Below are 19,886 nucleotides of genomic sequence, written 5' to 3'. Positions count from 1 at the left end.
AGTCTTTAAGACACATACTTTAGTTTGAGCATTAACCGCTAGCAGAACTCAAGATAAGAAACCGTATGTTAGCGAACAGCTCACCATGTATGGGGCATGGCTTATCTTCATCCTCTACACAGGTAACAAAGGCAAGTGTGTTTAGCGTCTAGGCAGATAACACAAATGGGTTCAAAACAGTATGAATTAGTTACCTGCGGCAAATTAGAGAATGATTTTTAATTTAAATTTCAAAACTCAAAAAAACTCTGTGTGAGTCAATGAAAATTTTGAGCCATCAGTCTGAGATACCTTCCAAAATTGTTTTATCCACTTATTTACAAAGAATTACGGCGTCCCAACACGGGACTCAATACAGTGTACATGGCACACTACTAAGCCCTTGGGAATTTTTTTTAGAAAGTCCTGATCATCACTTTCCTGGAATCTCATTTTTCTTTAGCCACACTGTTCTTTCCAATTCCTATGGCCTTACGGTCTTCACATATGACTAATTTCACTACTTCTGGATTTCCTTTTGAACTTTTATTTATACCTATAATTAAATAAATGTTCATCCAATGTCCTTGTTTAGTATTTGTCTTTCCTACTGTTTTGAAAACTTCTGGACATCAAGGATCATGGCTATCTCATTCATTGTTATGAGCCCCGTGCACGCTGTATCAAATACACAATATAATCTCATTAAATGGTCTGTTCTAATAAGTCAAAGGGAGAGCAGACGAGTAAAATGGTGACTGACAAGTTTGCCCATCACTTGTAGGTGCACAGGGGAGGGACAGGAAAGGCTTTCTAGGACAGTGGTCTCCAAACTTTTTCATGGCACATCCTCTCAGTATGAAATCTGGGCATCGCACTCCCAAATATGTACGTACCCATTCCTGCACGCACGAATGTGTATACGTATACGTTAAGTACAGTATTACGGTGCTAAAATGCATACTATAAAACACAAAAATAGAACTTAAAGAAGGATAATGTAAAGACAAAAATACTGTTTTTGAGAAAACAATGTAATTCAATATGCTTTGTTTTTTTTTTTTAAAGTGTCTTGGTTAAATATTTCGTGATACAGACGTTTGAAACAGTAGACGTAAGCCAGCTTACGTCCATACGTGGTTCTGATGATTGCCCTAGCTGAGAAAGATGCCCCGTTGTAAAGGGAAGAAGTACATTGTCGGCTACGCTCACTAAATCATGATACACATTTTTCAGTCCCACTTACCGGTTATGCAAAGATTTTCCTTGCAATTCTTCCAGTGAACTTCCATCTGCCTTGATGTCATAAAAGGTGTTAACATTTTTTCACTTTTGAAAATTTGGTCTGAAACCTACTAAAACTATTTCCAAATTTTTAAAACAAGGTAAAAGAGATCTCTAAGTTTGGCTGTGTGCACAGAAGTGAATTTTTTTTTTAATTTTTAAAAAAGAAAAGATACACGTATCAATTTTGGTGAGAAAATGACACAATAATAGAAACACTTCCAAACAATCATTTAAAAAATGCTCTGTCCAAAGAGCACTTCCCTCTGCTGACTAGTTACTTTCTCACTCATTCAAATGTCACCTTAACTTCAAAAAGACAGGTTGTGTTTATTTTTTTGAATATATCTGCTAGGTAAGAACCTGCTAAATATGTACTGATAGACACTTCTTTTCACATCATGAAAGGCTAGTGAACAGGGAAAATCTGCATTTTTTGTTAAAAAAAAAGATACAATGTCTTCGGTCTGACAACTCGTTTAAGTACTATGCCATCATATAACCTTCAAACCCCTGGGTGCTACAAAATATGTTTATGGTCACTTATTACCAAGTATTGCCGGAATTCCACTATCTAAGATAACGTTATCTCGGTCTATTTAACCAGCCATGCCTACAGTGTCACGGGCAGAAAGGAGGTAAGTGAGCTTGTCACTGCCCACCCCCCACTATTCCCTCAGAGTTCCTCACATGTTCTGACACACAGGACGTCCCTGATGACATCTGACTGGATAAAAATGCCAGAGTAAGTCTATAACTGTTAGGAATGCTAAAGTGTCTTTTTTTTTTTTTTAATTCCTTAGGCAAAATGTTCCAATAGGATCTGCTTCCTGCACTGCAGTGTTTCATCTTTTGTACCCCCTGGGGCACATAAGCCTTCACAGATCATTGCTCTAGAGACAGCAACTTCTAGAAGACAAGGAGTATTTATATTCCTAGGTAGTTTTTCATAGAAATTTTGTATATTTCACATAATAACCCTTCATCTTTAAGTTATTCCTAAAATTGTCATAAAATTGACATAAATGTATTATACCAATGATAAAATTATGACTCTAGGAATCAGGCAGCATAAACAGTAAGTGCAGTACAGTAAATTTAAAAGTAAATATACTAGGGGGAGGGTATAGCTTAAGTGGCAGAGTGCATGCTTAGCATGCATGAGGTCCTAAGTTCAACCCCCAGTACCTCCTCCAAAAATAAATAAACGTAATTACCTTCCTCCCCCTCAAAAAAATTTCTGAGTAAATATACTACACCAATTTGAGAAAATATCTCCAGAATGATTTTAAGTTAATTCTTCCAAAACTTCCATCATATTCTCTAGATCAGTCTAGATGATATGAAGACTGTCTAACCCTGTGGCTCAATTCTAAGGATATCAATTATGATAATAAAAAATAAAGAGAATTTCATGATTACATTTCACCTAAAAGTAACTGTGAATAAACTTGGTAAAGAAATATTTGAGAAAGAATGGCATTGGCATAATGAAAAATAACAATTTAAACATTAACATCTTTTAGTTTTGGATTAGAAAAAATCCTTTTAGATTCTTTTTCCCCCCCTTTTATGGGGGGGGACGGGGGAAAGTAATTAGGTTTATTTATTTATTTATTATTTATTTATTTATTTTTAATGGCAATACTGGGGATTGAACTCAGGACCTCGTGCACGCTAAGCACGTGCTCTACCACTGAGCTATAGTTCCCCCACCCCGCCGAAAAAATCCTTTTAAATTATAAGAGCCAATCCTAAAGAAACAGTCATCTCAAACACACCCAGTAGCAGGTAAAAATGAAACAGGCATCAAGGAGGCAAAATGGTAATGCATATCGAACACCAGAAAACTACAATGTACATCATGTGGCTCTGCTACTTCGGGCAAGCTATCCTAAACGAAGTGTACGTGTAAAGATGAACGTAATGTCACTTAGGGAAGGAGAAACTCAGACGCAAACTAACAGCGCAACAAAATTATTTTTATAACTAAACTCCCTCCCCAAGACAAGGACAGTTCGCAAGTACAAAGAAGACACACGCTATCTCTTTATTTAAATGAGTTAATAAAGAAGCTTTACTAAGCATTTGGGCACTTTTTGGGGGGGGGGTACTCATTAAAAACACATTAGACCTGAAATTGCCTGATTTAAATTACGGTAATTTCCAGACCTACCACAGTATTATGTAGTAATATTCCCAATATTATGTCATAGATACGTATTCATTAGAAAAATTACCATCTCAAAATTATGTGCTAAGTTTCCCATTCTTTTCTTCATTTAAATAGTGAATTAACGTTTTGCTATATCCATAGGCCTGAGACATTCTATTAGAAAAGAATTTTCATTCTTATCATTTATTTATAAACCATCTAAAAACTACCCTGGAATTTGAAGTGAGGGATTTTTATTCTATTAACATAAACTGTATTGTATTTTAAACGTTAAGGGTTTATGCTAAAAGATCACTTTATAATTTACACTTCTTGTAGTTTACGGCATCCGTTAATGGAAGCAAGCACACATGTTTAGAATAGATAACCTTTGTCAGTTTCACCATAATTACTGTTAACCAGGATGGTGTCTGAAAGATCTTGCAAATTCAGTGCAAACAGAAAATGCTAATGATATTGACCCCAACTTTAGAAAGGGAAATTAGTTCCAGATCCTGTCATTTTTCAAACGGCTTTTTTTCAGATTACTAATGTTATTTTTCTCCTGGTTTCTGAAAAGAGCTTAAGTTTTGATTTTGACCATTTTAGTTATTACATCATACATTAATTTGGGATTAACAGCCCATTGTTTATTAAACTCAAGGTACTGGTTGTAGATTGGGTTGGACTTGTCTGATAGATTATCTAGTTTTTTGACGACTCCCTTGACTGCCCTTTAAAAGTGATACCACATAACCACAGTTTTCAATTTACCCTATCTTCCTCTATGGAATTTTGGTCCTTACCCACCCATGATCATTTGTATTATCTGAAAGACACAGTACTCATACACACCTACAAGAATACAGTTTTGGTCTGCCTGTCCTTTATCCTTTCTGTTAGAGGCAGGAAATTAATAATTATTTAATTCAGGAGTAAATGAAGTTGTTTGACGTGGCACCACATGCACAGACCTGAATGTCAGTGTAGCAAGAATAGGAGGGACGGGCAGGAAAGATTTCTTCAAACCAAAACAAGTAAGTACTATAGTGGACTTCTGTTTTGTTCAGAAAGATCATTGATGCCCCTAAGTCTACTGCTCTACTGTTTGATTATACCCTTCAAATTGGTCAGTGGTCCCCAAACATTCTGAAAATGTCGAGGAAAGGCTCTTTTCCTCATGTCTTTCATTAAATGCTGTAATCTAGCACCTTTGATTTGCTAGGTTTTGTGTGAGCACATGGGAATACGAAAATAACTAACAAAATCCATGACCTCTAACAGCACCCGATTTAGTCAGGGACAGCTGGACAAGAATGGATCCAAAACCTTCAGAGCTTTGAGAAGGAACTGTTTACTTCCCTTTGTTGGATTGGGGCTCTTTGCAGAAGTAAGGACACTGGGTGAGGTGGTTAACGTCCTGGTCCTAAGGTGCGTTATCTTTCCCTATCTTCCAGCTGCTGAAATGGCAACACACAACTGTCACTGGCAATATGGGTGAGTTCCTTCACCTTGCATTTTTGATTCAGCCTTAGTTCAACAATGTAAGTGTAAGTAAGGGTTCTGCTGAGCCAAAAGCTGGGGATTTAAAAATGAGTAAAACAGTTTGTAGCCTTAGGAGCTCAATCTAGTTGGGGAGAGAGACAAGGTGACAGCCAACTGTAAAATATACCCATGACAGATAAAACCACAGAGTGCTTCAGGGCCTCAGAGAAGACCTGTGCAGCTGGGAAGAAACATTTACTGGAAGAATGGTAGTAGGCTGGACGGAGCCCATCAACACTGAAGTTTTTTCTTCCTATTATCAAAAAACAACAACATCATATATCCATTTCTCGCCTCAACATTCACGTTGCTTCAGTATTTTGTTACTGAAATTTATAGAACTGATTTCCTGCTTGAATATATCTTAGACATTTTGCATAAATAAATATTAGTTTTTCCAAGTTACACTGTGAACTCAGAAGAACTGTTTTAATTTCGGCTTTCAGTCCACAGCACGGGTTCAATCACCAACTGATAGGCAAAAATTAATTTTAAATGGCAGAAAGTGCTAGAATTTGAAGAACAATACACAAAGAAAAATGAGGAGCCACTGAAAAATGTGATTCTTTTCCTTTTGCTGTCATATTTTCCTTTTTTGAAAAATGGAAACATACATTTTTCATACTAAGAATTTGTGGCACTTGTTTAAAAATGGTAAAAAGTATAAAATTCACATATAAATCTAAATAACTTAGACATGTAATGAGATATTTAATACAGTTCCCAAATCAAAAGTAGGATTCAAGTCTGGTTCCCCTGGTTCTTGGTTACCACACAGAATGGCCATCATTAAAAGGTCTACAAATGATAAATGCTGGAGAGGAAGTGAAGAAAAAGGAACCCTTCTACACTGTTGGTGGGAATGTAAACTGGTACAGCCACTATGGAGGACAGTATGGAGGTTCCTTAAAACACTAAAAATAGACTTACCATATGATCCAGCAATCCCACTCCTGGGCATATACCCAAAATAAAATATAATTTAAAAAGACACATGCATCCCAATGTTCACAGCAGCACTATTTACAACAGCCAAGACATGGAAACAACCCAAATGTTCATTAACAAATGACTGTATAAAGAAGATGTGGTGTGCACGTGTGTGTACACACACACACACACACAAACACACACTGGAATACTACTTAGCAGTAAAAAAAAAAAAAAGAATAAAATAATAACATTTGCAGCAACATGGATGGACCTGGAGGTCATCATTCTAAGTCAAGACACACAGAGGGAAAAAAAGCTATATGATATTGCTTTTATGTGGAATCTAAAAAAAAAAGACACACATAAACTACTTATTATTTATAACTTAGATGACTGATTTCTTGAATATGTGTAAGCACATTTGACTGTTCTTTATGATTGGATTACTGCATTCTGTGAATTCTTATTTTGTGGTTGGCTTTATTCCTTTAATAACTATGTAAGTTTAAAAAGCTAAAGCTCTAAACAGTTCTTAGAAACAATGAACAGTACATATAAGTAAATTTAAAAAAACAGCAGCTAGCTTGTAGTTTAAGTAGTGTATATACTTAAATATGCCTTAAAAGTTCTTAATGTCTTATCTCTACTTTTACCACTGTTGCATTGCCTTAATACATTTTCTTCATTGGACATAATATTCAAAATCAAAATTAAAATTAAATAAAATAAAAAAGAAAGTTTCTCTATTAAGCATACTAAGAAATGTTTTAAAAAAACATTGATTCCCAGAAAGAGAAAGAAAAATACCATATGAGATCGCTCATATGTGGAATCTAAAAAAAAAACACAAACAAAGCATAAATATGAAACAGAAATAGACTCATAGACATAGAACACAAACTTGTGGTTGCCAAGGGGGCAGAGGGTGGGAAGGGATAGACTGGGATTTCAAAATTATAGAATAGATAAACAAGATTATACTGTACAGCACAAGGAAATATATACAAGATCTCATGGTAGCTCGCGGAGAAAAAAAATGTGACAATGAATATATATACATTCATGTATAACTGAAAAATTGTGCTCTACACTGGAATTTGATACAACATTGTAAAATGATTATAAATCAATAAAAAATGTTAAAACAACAACAACAACAAAAAAAAAAACATTGATTCCAAGTCTCTTGAGCGTTTGACTAGCTGCACCAAACCTTAGGAACACGCTTCATTCTCTGAAAGAAACGTGTGTATAAAACCTCCTTCACCTGCACTGACGGTGATGCATACTTTCTGTGTATACGAAACAAGACTATCTCTACTTTCTGAAAGGCCTTCTCTCAAATTTGCCTTCAGAGCACAAAGCTTTGCTTAACCTGAAAGTTTCTCTAGGAAGCATACTAAGAAATGTTAATAGAAAGTGTTGATTGTAAGTCTCTTCAACACCAACTTTCTTGTATTCCAAACTTGTTTCATTTTACAGTTGTCAAGCCTTTATGTATGTCGTTCCCTTGATAGGAAATGCCCTTCCTTCCCAACTTGGCAAATCTCTCCTTTAAGATGCAGCACAGAGTTGGCTCCAAAGTGACATCTTTCTGCTCCTCTGGCCTGGGTCTGAGTCCTTCCTCTCTGAAACCACAGCACTTTGCACACGCCTTTGTGCAGTCCGAGGACCTTGTGTTATACACGTCAGTTACTTAAGTGAGCTTACTGAGGGCAAGACCAGTGCTGGACGCAAAGAAACACACTGAAATGTTTATTAAATGAATGCCCAGGTAGCCTGGACCAGGAGATATACCTATTTAACTTTATCAAAAGGAGATTCCATTTAATCTGTTCTCCACTAGAATTTTTATGCAAATATCAGGCCCTACTCCCTTCTCAATGTTCACGAACAGCACAACAGCTTTTGTGAAAATGTACTACACCTGTGGCGATCAAGAGGGGTAGTTCTGGATGGCTGAAGACGCAGGAAGACTAGAGAGCTGTTACATGGACTCCAAAAGCATCTTCCTTTCACTCGGTCCTCCTGTCACCTCCATCTGGTCAACAATAACTCAATTTTCACTACTGTTAAAATGTCTGTGCTCCCTGGGAGGAAAGAGCTGAAACCAGAACAGCCTTTTTCAAAGCAACTGTGCATTTGAGGTCGTCAAACTATTGAATTGGCTAGTGGCTAGTTTACTTGGTACAGAATTGGTTCTCCTCAGGGAATAAACTACTGTTCCAATGATCTTCTATGACAAGAAGGCAGTGACCAACCAGTAGGGAACAGGAGTGCTAATCTGAAAAGAGAAGTACCAAATATTGTGGCACCAACAGTACCTGAAGGTTGACGCTGTGAGCTCAAAGTCAAAAGTACACAACTCCTGAGGGCCCTCAAAGTGGCATCACCTTGAGTTGAGGATGCACTGATCAGAATTAGTCCAGAAGCTGTTAATCATCCCAGAAGAAAATCAATGTATACAATGATCAGAAAGCAGAAAAATCAGTCAAGGAAGAGCTATATTATTGATCATTTTACAGCAATAATTGTATGCCCATTGCAATTTTTTTTAAAGAGGAAAGATCACTTAAACAAACAAAAAAACAAAACATGGTAGTGATTTCCCATTTCCCAGGGGAGCACCTGATGCACAGTGATAAACCGGTCACTGGATCGCCCAGTAAACAGCACAGGAGCAGTAGATGAAGTCACTCAGACAATAGTGCTCACGGGCCCCGGTGCAGAAGTGAGACTGAGAGATCGTGAACTTTCCCTCGTGCAACATGCAGTGTGACCCCTAAACGCTACAAAGGAATTATTTCATCTGGTGCCCACGGAGAGAAGCAGCAGTCACTTCCAAGCCTGGAGAAAAGCACACACACTGGGTTGACCTGATGAGAGAGCTGATCTCCCAAGCCGGGCCTTCCTGAGGGATTTCTCAAGGATTTTCGGACTCTGTTCAAGTTTCACTTCATGTGCTGACTTTATAATCTAAACATCGAGAATAAGATACGATTTGATTATATTGTGGTGGTAATGACAGAAGAAGAAAAATTCTGACTGCTGTGGAAGAAGATGGAGATGAGAAAAAGAACTCAGGCCGCCTTGGACATTGCTGTCTCCAGTGCTTCCATCATTCTAACTGCCAGGTATCTTTTTAGATGACAAAACTGAAGACGTATCCCCCGAATGTTTCAAACTATTCAAACGTTCCTCATTCTTTACAGGATACAGTTTAAAAAAAAAACAACAAACCCACTTCCATGTCACCCTCAGTCTCCATTCTCAAATCCTGCCCTCCCTTAGCTCAGATCCTGCACCCGGCTACCAGCACCCCCCAAGCCCACCGCGCCTCCCTGCTTCTGCTGCCGCAGACTGGTACTCCCAGCCCCTCTCCCCTGCGCAGTGGATCACCTGCTCCGCTGACTTCTGCACGCGTCCCCTGCCATGCCGTCAGTCACACTGAATGCAGCTGACTGATTAGTAGTCGAGCACGGCCCATGTCTAAGCACGCTCCTTGTCCAGAATCTAGCAAGGGCAGGTGGACACTCAAGGAGTTTTCTTTTGGAGGTGATGAACACGTTTATAGTGTAGATTGTGGTGATGGTTTTCTCCGTCAAGAAACTCATCTCCAAACTCATCAAGTTATACACATTAAATATGTACAGCATTCTATATGTCAATCATGCCTCAATAAAGGGTTTTTTATTTTTAAGCATTTTTTGAATAAATGAGTGTGAGGGGTGAGAGAGTGAATGGGAGAGATCAAAGAAAAATTTATCCTATAGGGAGTAAGGCTAGTAGTACTCCCAGGCTTTCAACGCCAACAGCAGCAAGTTATTTGAACACTCGTGGGACTATCACTGAAGACCCTTAGAGAATATCGCACTGTCACCATTCTACAGCATAAATGGGTTTTTAAATATTATCTCTTTTCATATCCACAACCACCCCAGAAATTCTAACAAATGGGGAGACAGGTTTAAGAGAGGTTAAGTAACTTGCCTAGAGACCTCTGGGTAGCCAGGACGTGAGAGGGGACGCACCCGGGTCTGCCTGTGTACTTAACCACTGCACCGAAGCTGGCACTGCCTCCCGTGCTGGCCCATTAAACTCCGATTTTGGAAAAGAGCATATTGTCAGTATTAAGTCCTAAAAGACAAGACAACTCTGCAACACTAAGTAAATATGGTACGGCCCTCAATTTCCACCTGAATAAAGTAGGGCTAACAAACACATCCCTAACTCCACTGGATCGAGGCTTATCACCGTGGCTCAGCTTATCTGAGACCTCCCCACATCACCATTTCCTGATCACCCAATCTAAAGTTTCTTGCCCTAAAATTCCTTCTTAGCATACACATTTTGCCTTCACCGACTTGTCTCTATTTGAAATGACACTGTTCATCTGTCTGTTGTGTACATCCGTCTCCCTCTCTATTATGGAAGTTTCACTAACGACCTTGGCGGCTGTGTCCTGTGCCCAGTCCGCCACACCTGCAACACTGCCTAATGCAGAGTAAACGTGCGATAAATACTTGGTGAATGAATGCAACGTTCACACTGATGACAGTAACACAGCCAAAGAAGGACCGTCTCAGCAGGCAGGAGGGCGGTCCCGAGCAGGGTGAGGCAGGTGGGTGGGGTAAGGGGGCAGGTAAGGAAACCCAGGTTGCATCTCTCCAGCAGTGCCCACGAAAGATAGGCATCAACTCACACCAGGAATAACCTGACCAGGTGACAGGTGCGCCCGCCGTGAAATGGAGCTGCACTTGCCCTTCGGGCTGTCCTTCCTGTCTCAGGGCTCCGCCCCCACCTGCTCTGGGCCCCATAATTACTGAGCAACATTCTGACCTTGAGTTTACTTCCATAGACACAGCTGTAAGGGGGGAAACTGTAAACTGAAAAACACAAACATCTAGTTGGCTTGGCAGTTACATATTTTTTAAGTTTAGGCATTTATGAGAAGAAATATATTTGTTTCTTATGACTTTGGTTATTGAGGGAATCAATCATCTTTCAAAGCTGTCCTCCTGGGCACATTGAAAATTTTACCAGTGAGACTTCAGGGTGATGCCCCAATGTTCTGTTCCTCATAAGGGTAACGATACAGGAAGTCGGTTGGCCTTACCCGTATCTGTGTTCAACATGCAATACCCAGCATGAGCTGCTTCTGCAACTCAAGTTCTGTGACCCTGGACAAGTTGCTTAATCTTTATGGGCCTCAGATTCGTCTCTGACAGATCCTCCCAATCTTTAAATTATGTGAAAATAAACACCTAGCAGTGTATAGCAAGGATCTAAAAAAAAAAATCCAATAGATTCCATCTGTTTGCCTTGTGGAAATGTGTCTCGTCTCATGATTTCATTAATCTGGGTTCAGGACCAGGAAATTGGTCAAAAATTTTAAAAGAGCACAGGATTTAAGCAGACAGGGAGGAAGGAAACATTCCGTTTCAGGGGAAGTCAGTAACTCAACACCTTTGTTACAAAAGAACAATTATAGCCCCCATGGAATGGGGGTTATTTGTTTAAAAAAAAAAACAAAACGGAACTTTTCTAAGACTACAGCACTGCTAGATGCCCTCACACAACTCCATCAAGCCATCGCTGGGCTTCAAGTGGTGACAGCAGAGTTAAGCGCGTTCCACAGAACTGCTCCGAGGATGTGCTGCTGCCTACATAGACACATTCACTGCCAATTTATAGAAAGTTTGCCTTTTTATTTTACAGAAGCATAGGAGCAGCTATAAAAACAGAAGAGGAAACATCTCAGAAGGAAGTGCTGATAATCAAACATATGATGCGGGGCACAGTCACAGGGAGACAAATCCTGCCAAACGCAGCCAGCGGGGAGCCATGGCTTTGGGGTGTGTTTTCATCGCTCACATGCATATTTTTTATAGGCGTCACATCCTGTAGTTCTGTATCTAACACAGCAATGCAAAATTTTACCGATGCACAAAAATGAACTCATTCTAAGCATTTCTTGAAACCATGGCAGTATGGAATTGTGGGAGAGGGCAGTTTTCAGTACATCTGTTTTTTAAAAAACCACACTTTAATGCAAACAGATTTAACACCAAAGACAACTGAACAAAGCATCATCAGCAGGTCTCCATGCCTTCAAATCCCTAGCACTCCACCATCTCAGGCAGCACAAAGGTCAAATGGACCACCACGGCCCCCCCAAAAAAGGATGATAAATCCATACCCCAAAAGCGAAAAAGACAGACTCAATTTAGAAGTTCGAATGTGGCAGTAACACATGGGAAGAAAAATGTAAGCATTTAATTGCTGTCTACTGGCTCTGCCGTCTAATTATTCCAACAGTTAGGTCAGGCAGCATTCCAGAATAATGTGTCAAAGAAGCAGAAAGACTAGACTGCACTGAGCTCGTGGTGGTTGATACGCTGTCTACTCAGACTGTTACGGATCTGAGTTACGCCAAGCATTCTCCTCAGACTTTCTGATTTGTCATCTCTATAATACTTTTATGAGAAATAACTCAGAATACGGGTAGCTTTACATATTGACAAACACAAATCTAAACTTGTCATTTAGTAACATCTTTAGTTGTGTTGAAGGGTTAAAAAGCATCATACCATCAACGAGTCTGACAAGTCGGAAGAAGGCTCAGAAAGCACTGAAATCGAGCACCTCCCTCCACGCTCACAGGCGAGGACAGTGAGAACCAGGAAGCAACGCTTCCCAGCTGGCCTGAGCGCTCACGCATTCTCGACTTGTTACCACAAGACTGTGGACACAGTGGTGGGTCTCACCACAGACAATGCGACTGCAAATGAATGCCTCACCATGGGGAATAAATGTCAGGTCCAGAAACCACATCCCCTCAAGTGAACTTCGTGTCACAGCACTGTGCACACCTGTCCCTCAGGTCCACCAGCAGGGATCACGGGTGCTCCGAGGACTGTCCCTGCTGCCCACTCCTCGTCACCAATTTCAGAAACTGTAACCCTAGGTTTTCTGTCTTATCAAAGGCGGATCAAACAGGGTTCCTAACACATTTTGAACACCCTTGTGACTTTATCACTTACTACTCAGAAAAATCAGCCAAGAAACTCACTAATAAACATATTTACAAGTGAAAACAAATGCCTGCCAATACCTATAAAATGCTGCGGTACACTCTGACATAAACACCCACTTAAAAAAATACAATTTTGTAAGTTTAACTCAGTAACAATAAAAATAGCAAGAAAATTCACAAACACTAAAAAACTTGAGAAGTGCACTGATTTGCCCAGCCCATGTCAGCCGCTTGAGTACGCACATCCCTGGCACCCAGACGCTCACACACTGCACACCCACTCACTCACAGGCCTTTTCAGGTTTCTAAGATACAAGGATATTAGAGCAACATGAACAGCCTAAATGCACATGTGTTTAAATCATCTCATGTCCTCCCCAAACTTATATTGCTTACGAACGATTGCTTTTACGGGTGAAAATTTCATTCAAATAACATAACATTCATTTAAAAATTTTTTTACAGATGCTGCTAAGGAAATTTTCAGACAGATAATAAGTCTATTATTGCTGAAAAAGATGCTTTTCAGAGCTAGTATGTACCTAATCCAATTTTGCATATTAAAAAACTTTAAAATAATAATAATGCATATAGACCAGTAAATGCAAAAGAAGGTAAGGATTTTAAAGTCAACTACAAGAAATCCCAAGAAGCCACAATTAGCAGTCAGCCCTGAAAACCTGTTCTTCAAGTAAGAACATGAGTCCTTGACCAATACAAGGTTATCTAATTTTATTCTATAAAAAAAAAAAAAAAGAAGATCAAATCGGCAGGGCTTGTTAGCAACGACCTTTTCTAGCTCTCTGGGCAGCCAGTGACCCACTGACATGAATGCCCACGATGACAGCACAACAGCACAGTTAAAGGGACGAAAACTGCGTTAGCAAACCCTCTCCTTGCAACCCCTTTCTGTATCAAATAAAAATGGCAGACCCAGCTAGACTCACAGATCCCTGGTGCAATGGTTTAAATGATTAAAAAAAACAAAACAAAACAAAAAACTTACACAAAAGAAGAATCCAGAGTAGAGACAGCACTCTTTTTGTTTTTTCACTTTCATGTTTCAGGGCACCGTTTTGGGGAAGGGGATACAATGCTGCTTTACAAAGGACATAGAAGTCCCTTGTTCGAGCTGCCCAACCTCTTAGCCACACAGAAGAATGTCAGTCATCCATTTGTTAGCACCAAAATCTCCTTCTACTGCTCACAATATGCACCACATATTTTAAGGGGCTGTTCAAACAGAAAAACAAAGGAAGCCCTTGAAACAGAAGCCGGTCCTCCTCGCTTTCGCCTCATCCTTTATCACGGTGCTACACGCCCGCCGTGAAGGCACTGGCACATTGTTTCCCCATGCTTAGGCCCTTGAAACTTGTGCAAAAGCATTGCAAAATACACCGGCATAAACACCCCATTGCAAAACATGAGCTACTAATGGCAGGTCAGTCGTGGGGGCCAGAATAATGATTAACAAAAATCATAACCTACAAATGTCCCTGACCTGAGACATTTTCTGTTTGAAGCAGACACTGAACACGTTGTGGCCATGGGCGTGTTTCAAAAAGAATACTAGTACAATTCACTCTGAGAAACCACATAAAATGACTGTCTTTTTTGCCACTTTTGGGGATCACAATACAATTTCACAGGCGTAAGAAATCTGAAAAGACTAAAGAATAATTCTTTCCTTTTTCCCACATCAACATGTACTGCATAGGTATAAATGAGCCGCTTAAAATCAATACAACAGAAGTGTGTGATGCTGGAGGTTCCTTCCAGAAGAGCTTACAGCTCCCTTTTCTTGGACCACATGGAGATAATGCCCCACACCAAACGTAGTAACAAACTGGATACACAGTACTAGGCTTACTTACCTTATAAAAGCTGAATTTATTCCTCTTGGTTAGAAGTCACAAATGGTTAAGAAGTAAAACTGCCTTCATTTGTTCTTCTAGTGAGCCAAATCTAGCCTCCCATGAACCCAGTCCATTGCAGATAATTTCACACAGCACACGCTCCCCTGCTTCCCCTAGTTCCCAGCCCAGCAAGGATAATCACATTCCGGCGGGGAGTGAACAGATGGTGGATTCCATGGTAACCAGCCCTCCTAAGGCGATTGGTAGAAGTGTGTGACTACTGCTTATTGGGTAACAATCACCGTCTTTGTGCTCCAGCCTTGCAAATCCTAAAGGAAGCAACATATATCCACTCACATGCGCAGGGGCTTGCCTAGCAGGTGTTTGGCTATTTGAACAAGGCAATGCAGGCCAATTAAAAGCTGTTCTGCAAATCTATCCTTGGAGGTACAAAGTCCTAAATGTGTCTGTCAGATAGCATCCGCGGCTCATTCAGGGAGAAAGGTCACATGAAGCTTAACTTGGCACACAGAAAACAAAACTTGAAAGTTAACTTGAAAATTCAAGATAACGCATTCCAGAAATCTAAGTTGCATCATCAAGTCCTTTTCTGATTTACAGTCCACATCAGAAGTGAAACAGTTTTGTATTTAGCTTTTAAATAAAATTTTCCAATTTGCAAAACAGTCTGAAAATAAGTTTTCAAAATCAATTGTCTTGTAAATGTATATGTAATAATTTTTTTGACTTGTAAAAATTCATTTTTACTGTTTTGGTCGATTTGGGGGAAGAGGGAGAGGCTACTGAATTTTAAGTTTTCATCCCAGCCCTGTCCAATCATAGGACTGAAATCTCTTGGTTTTGTACTCTGTGCTGGGTTTAATTCGTTTCTGCATCCATGCAAGTTAAATGCTGATTCAGCAGAAAAGATCTTTCCGCCAATGCGTGGTGCTCACAGAATCATAGAATATGTCCTTGGAAGAGCAAAGTGGCTGAAAACCAATATATATCATACCAAAACCAACTATTGGAGAGAATGCATAAATCTAAAACAGATAAAATTCTAGGCACTCAAAACAAACCCATCAGAAATAAAAATTTTAAAGGCAAAGAAAAGAAATAATTAGGATAAACCTTTAAACAAAACAAAAATCGTAAGCTGTGACCTAACGTCTAGGCATTAATCACCACCTCACTCTATAGTTACCTCCTGTCTTAAATTTAGGAGCTCTCTTTTTGGCATGAACAGAAATGAGACACAAATATTGAACGGAAAAAGATAAAATTATTATTTGCAGATGATACGGTTCTTTTTCTAGGGAAGAAAATTTTAAAGATCAAGGATATACTATTCATAGTACACAAAATGTAGAGAAGTGGCCAAATGTATCAACATAAACTCTTTATAAGGCAAAAGCTATCAGAATACGGGCGAAATGAAATTTACTAACAATGGCAACAAAAAGTATACAACATTTGGGAATAATATTATCAAGAAATGTGTATCAATTATTTGGGGAAAAAAGAATGAGCCCTTATCAGAAGAAATAAAGGAAAACTAAATGGAGACAAATAATGCATTGTTGGATCTACAAAGATCCATGTTAAAGGTGCTGAGTCTTCTAAAATTACCGTATAGTCTTCTAGTAAATATATATGTACATATACATACACATACACAGTCACCTAGTAAATACACACACACACACACACACACATATAGTCTTCTAGTAAAATTTCCAACATACTTTAGAAAGTAAATTTAACAAAGTGACTCTAAAGTTTATTTGGATTAAAAAAATGAAGATACCAATGAAAATTCTGTATGAATAATGGGTAAAATAACTGCCAAGCTTTTTAAACATGGTAAAAATATAAATATACAGCTACCTCCCAAATTTACACCTCCAGGACAAACCTCTTCCCCCTGTGAACTCCAGACTCCTGTATCTAACTACTGACTGAGTATCTCTGCCTGTTTGTTCAATGTCTCAAACAGAACATCCCAAAACTCCTGATTTTCTCCCCAAATCTGCTCCTCTTGTATCCTTCCCATTTTTGGAAATAGCAGCCCCATCCTTCTAATCACTCAGGCTTAACGCCTGAGAGCCTGTCTTTGACTTTTTTTCTTTCTTTGACTCCTTCACATCCCACCTGGCGGCTCATGACATGAGCTGTTTCTTCCAATCTGGCCACTTCTTAGCACCCCCACCCCTCCCACCTGGCCTAGGCCACACTATCTCTCACCCGGATTCCGCAATGATTTCCGAACTAAACTCTCTGCTTCCACCTTGCCCCCATGGGCTAGAAAACCTAAGGGAAGAAGAAATATTGATAGTGTTTTTCTTTCCTCTGTTTTCCAAAATTTCTAACATCACGAATGATAATTTTCTAAAAATATTGCTTATTCCTCCGACACAGAATTTTCAGTGTTCGCCCTACTATGTCCTTGAGTAGATCTACTAACTAGCAAGGCACAATTATAAAATCTGACTCACAGTTTCTAGAATATTGATTCATGGGAATTACTCAGAAGGGAAAAAACAGCAGATCTAAGAAAGGCAAGTGAACAGCAGTGTCCTGTTCGGCTCCAAGTTCACCTCTGGCTGTTCTGACTTTGTCTCCACAGCAGCACCTCGAGCCACACTGCTCAGAATCTAACAATAGGGCCTCCAAACTTAAGCTGTAGAGCACATGGCAAAGAACCAATAATCCCCATAAAGGTTCTCAAGATAAAAAGGTGTTGGAAGCAGAGAAGCCCAATAATTTATCTTCTTCAAATAGCGGGCAGTCGGCAACGTTGCCTAGAACGTGTTATAGGAACGTCTGTGCCAGCTACACAGGGATCAGATAACTTTGCGATTATTGTTCTCTGTCCCTTCACTATTGAATCTGTCTAGTTTCATTCACCCTTACGCAGCCTTTCTCCTTCCTTGGTAAGATGCTTTATTCAGGGAGATATTCAGAGGTTCCAAAATTTCAAATCATGGAGCCTTTACCATCTCAGCAACCTTTTTACGGTGCCCCAACCCAAGAGAAATCCCTAGGAACTCCACTTATTAAGTAGTTAGGTACAAACAACTTAATAACTATCTTGACCTAGCAATTTAGCACCATTTGAAAATATAATACAAAACTATTGCAAGGAAAATTAATATTTTATTCCATTCTTAAATCACTAGTTACTCATGGGATGTTGGTGCCTACTGGGTCCTGTACACCGTCTCACACCACAGAATCGTATTAGACCCTGTCATCCTCATTACCTGTTCCACACTGATTTTTACTAGGTACCTCCTTCTTCGCAGTTACTCACCAAAACCCCAGCTTTGCAAAATTACAATGTCATCAAAAGAAATACAGTATGGTCTAATACTGAAACTCGGAACTACCTAGAGTTCAGAGTTTCCACAGTGTTTGATAGAAGTCACTGTGTTTCCCTTGAAATTTAAAAATATCCTGCAGGGAGCATCCCTGTGAGTTGGCAGTGATGCCCCAGAGCACCCGGGCACAGATTTTTGGGATGATGTTTTTAAGCCCTTAGCTTTGTAGAGCTTAATGACAGAAAGACCCCATAATTAGAACTCCAGAAACTTGGACTCTAGTCCCTGCTTAGCCACTGGTATGATACGGCCAGCCATCTACCCGCTCTGGTCCTGTGCACTTCAGGCACAGAATGAGAGAGCCAGTTAGACCACCTCCGAAGATCTCTTCTAAAATAACAGGAATGCAAGTTAGAAGAAGGAGGGGTCTTCTTCGGATTCTTACTAGTTTCAGAAGAAAAGAAGAAAGGGCTAGAGCAGCAAAGACAAGAACAAGTACTTATTTATTATCCGGAAGGAAATACTAAAAGCTTCCGGGTTCAGCCCTGAGGTGTGGTGTCACTGGAAGGTCTGACCAGGAGGCACCACTGCGGTGCCAGGTGAGACGGCAGCGGCATCGCGCAGAGATGCTCTGTGCAGGGCGCACTGCGGGAGCACCACCACCCGCTCTGCCCTTGCCGCGCCCTCTTTCCACTTTTGCTCAAACTCCTTCCACACAAATAGCTCATACTATGAAGGGACTGGATACTGTCAGGGTGGTAGTCTGTGAATATGAAACAGACTCAGATTACCTGTCCTAAGGTCAATTTATCATGTAAGACTAGACAACAGAGTTAACCAATCACAGACACGGAAACACAAAACACAACACCTGTAAAGAGGTGACATCTCCTTAGATATTTTCAGTGTGTTACCAAGAACTTTGTATTTCTGTTTAACATTCTATGTATCTTTATATTTGACTGTTTTTTTCTTTTGTAATAGTTTTATAAAATGGTTTAAAATAAAAATATATTTGCAGGGTACGAAGTACCTTACAGGCGAAAGAAAACACACTGAAATAAATGGAACATCTCTGTCCAGTTTGCAAGGTGTAAACAGTGATGGAGCAGAGTCTGGGAAGCATTTTCCTTAATTGCCTATCACTCCTCTGATGTGTCAGCATTTCCAGGAGTGCCGTCTAGGACCTGCCCAGCTACCGCACTGCAAAGAAAGCAAGCGTTGAGGATAAGCCTACGTCAGTGGGTCTCAGGGCGCTGCCCTTTTTCATCAAAGCCAACCATCAGGACTATAACCCAGGCCCACCAATGCCCCAGGGATATTTCTGTTAAAATTAGAAAGGTAATATGTCTTAGTCAAGTGAGAAAAAATGGGATCCAGCTCTTCACAGCATTAGGTCCTTACTGTCCTCGTTAAGGTAATATTCCTTCTGTTTCCATATACTTAATATTGACTCTGAAACAGAGGTGGTCAGAAAGCATACAAATATCTGAGTCTTAGTCTGTCGCCTTCCACATTCTTCATTCTGATCCAAATTGGAATCTAGATGTTTTAATTCTTCTGTCTTTCTTTGTCTAAGAAACTTTCTGAAATGCATGACAGTGAAGACTCTCTGCAGGCAGTACACACATAACAATATACATTTATGTTAATATGTTCATTATATTAGTAACTATACTTACGTTAAACATTTGTGAGAGGCTGTGACAAGTGGGAAAAGGATGAAGAACAAAGCATGTTCTATAAACAAGACTTACTGGGCTTCTACAATTTGT

General features: G+C 39.6%; 1 protein-coding gene across 5 annotated transcripts in view; it reads right to left on the bottom strand.

The window, feature by feature from the left end:
* FGD4 (FYVE, RhoGEF and PH domain containing 4) overlaps nucleotides 1–19,886 on the bottom strand; it is a 167,368-nt gene that overhangs the window by 85,131 nt on the left and 62,351 nt on the right. Inside the window, exon 1 of one of the 5 annotated variants that reach the window (XM_031443823.2) lies at nucleotides 14,807–15,236. The exons of 3 other annotated variants lie outside the window; for them this stretch is intronic. The gene's annotated coding sequence lies outside the window, so the exon portion shown is untranslated. Of the gene's footprint in view, nucleotides 1–13,938; nucleotides 14,092–14,806; nucleotides 15,237–19,886 lie in introns of those variants that run through there. One more of the 5 variants, XM_064479179.1, reaches the window with a different exon arrangement.

Source organism: Camelus dromedarius, chromosome 25 (assembly GCF_036321535.1).
Source record: "Camelus dromedarius isolate mCamDro1 chromosome 25, mCamDro1.pat, whole genome shotgun sequence".
In the NCBI taxonomy this organism is placed as follows: domain Eukaryota; kingdom Metazoa; phylum Chordata; class Mammalia; order Artiodactyla; family Camelidae; genus Camelus; species Camelus dromedarius.
Note: the sequence above shows the minus strand (reverse complement) of the source record. Positions and strands in the feature narration are given on the sequence as shown.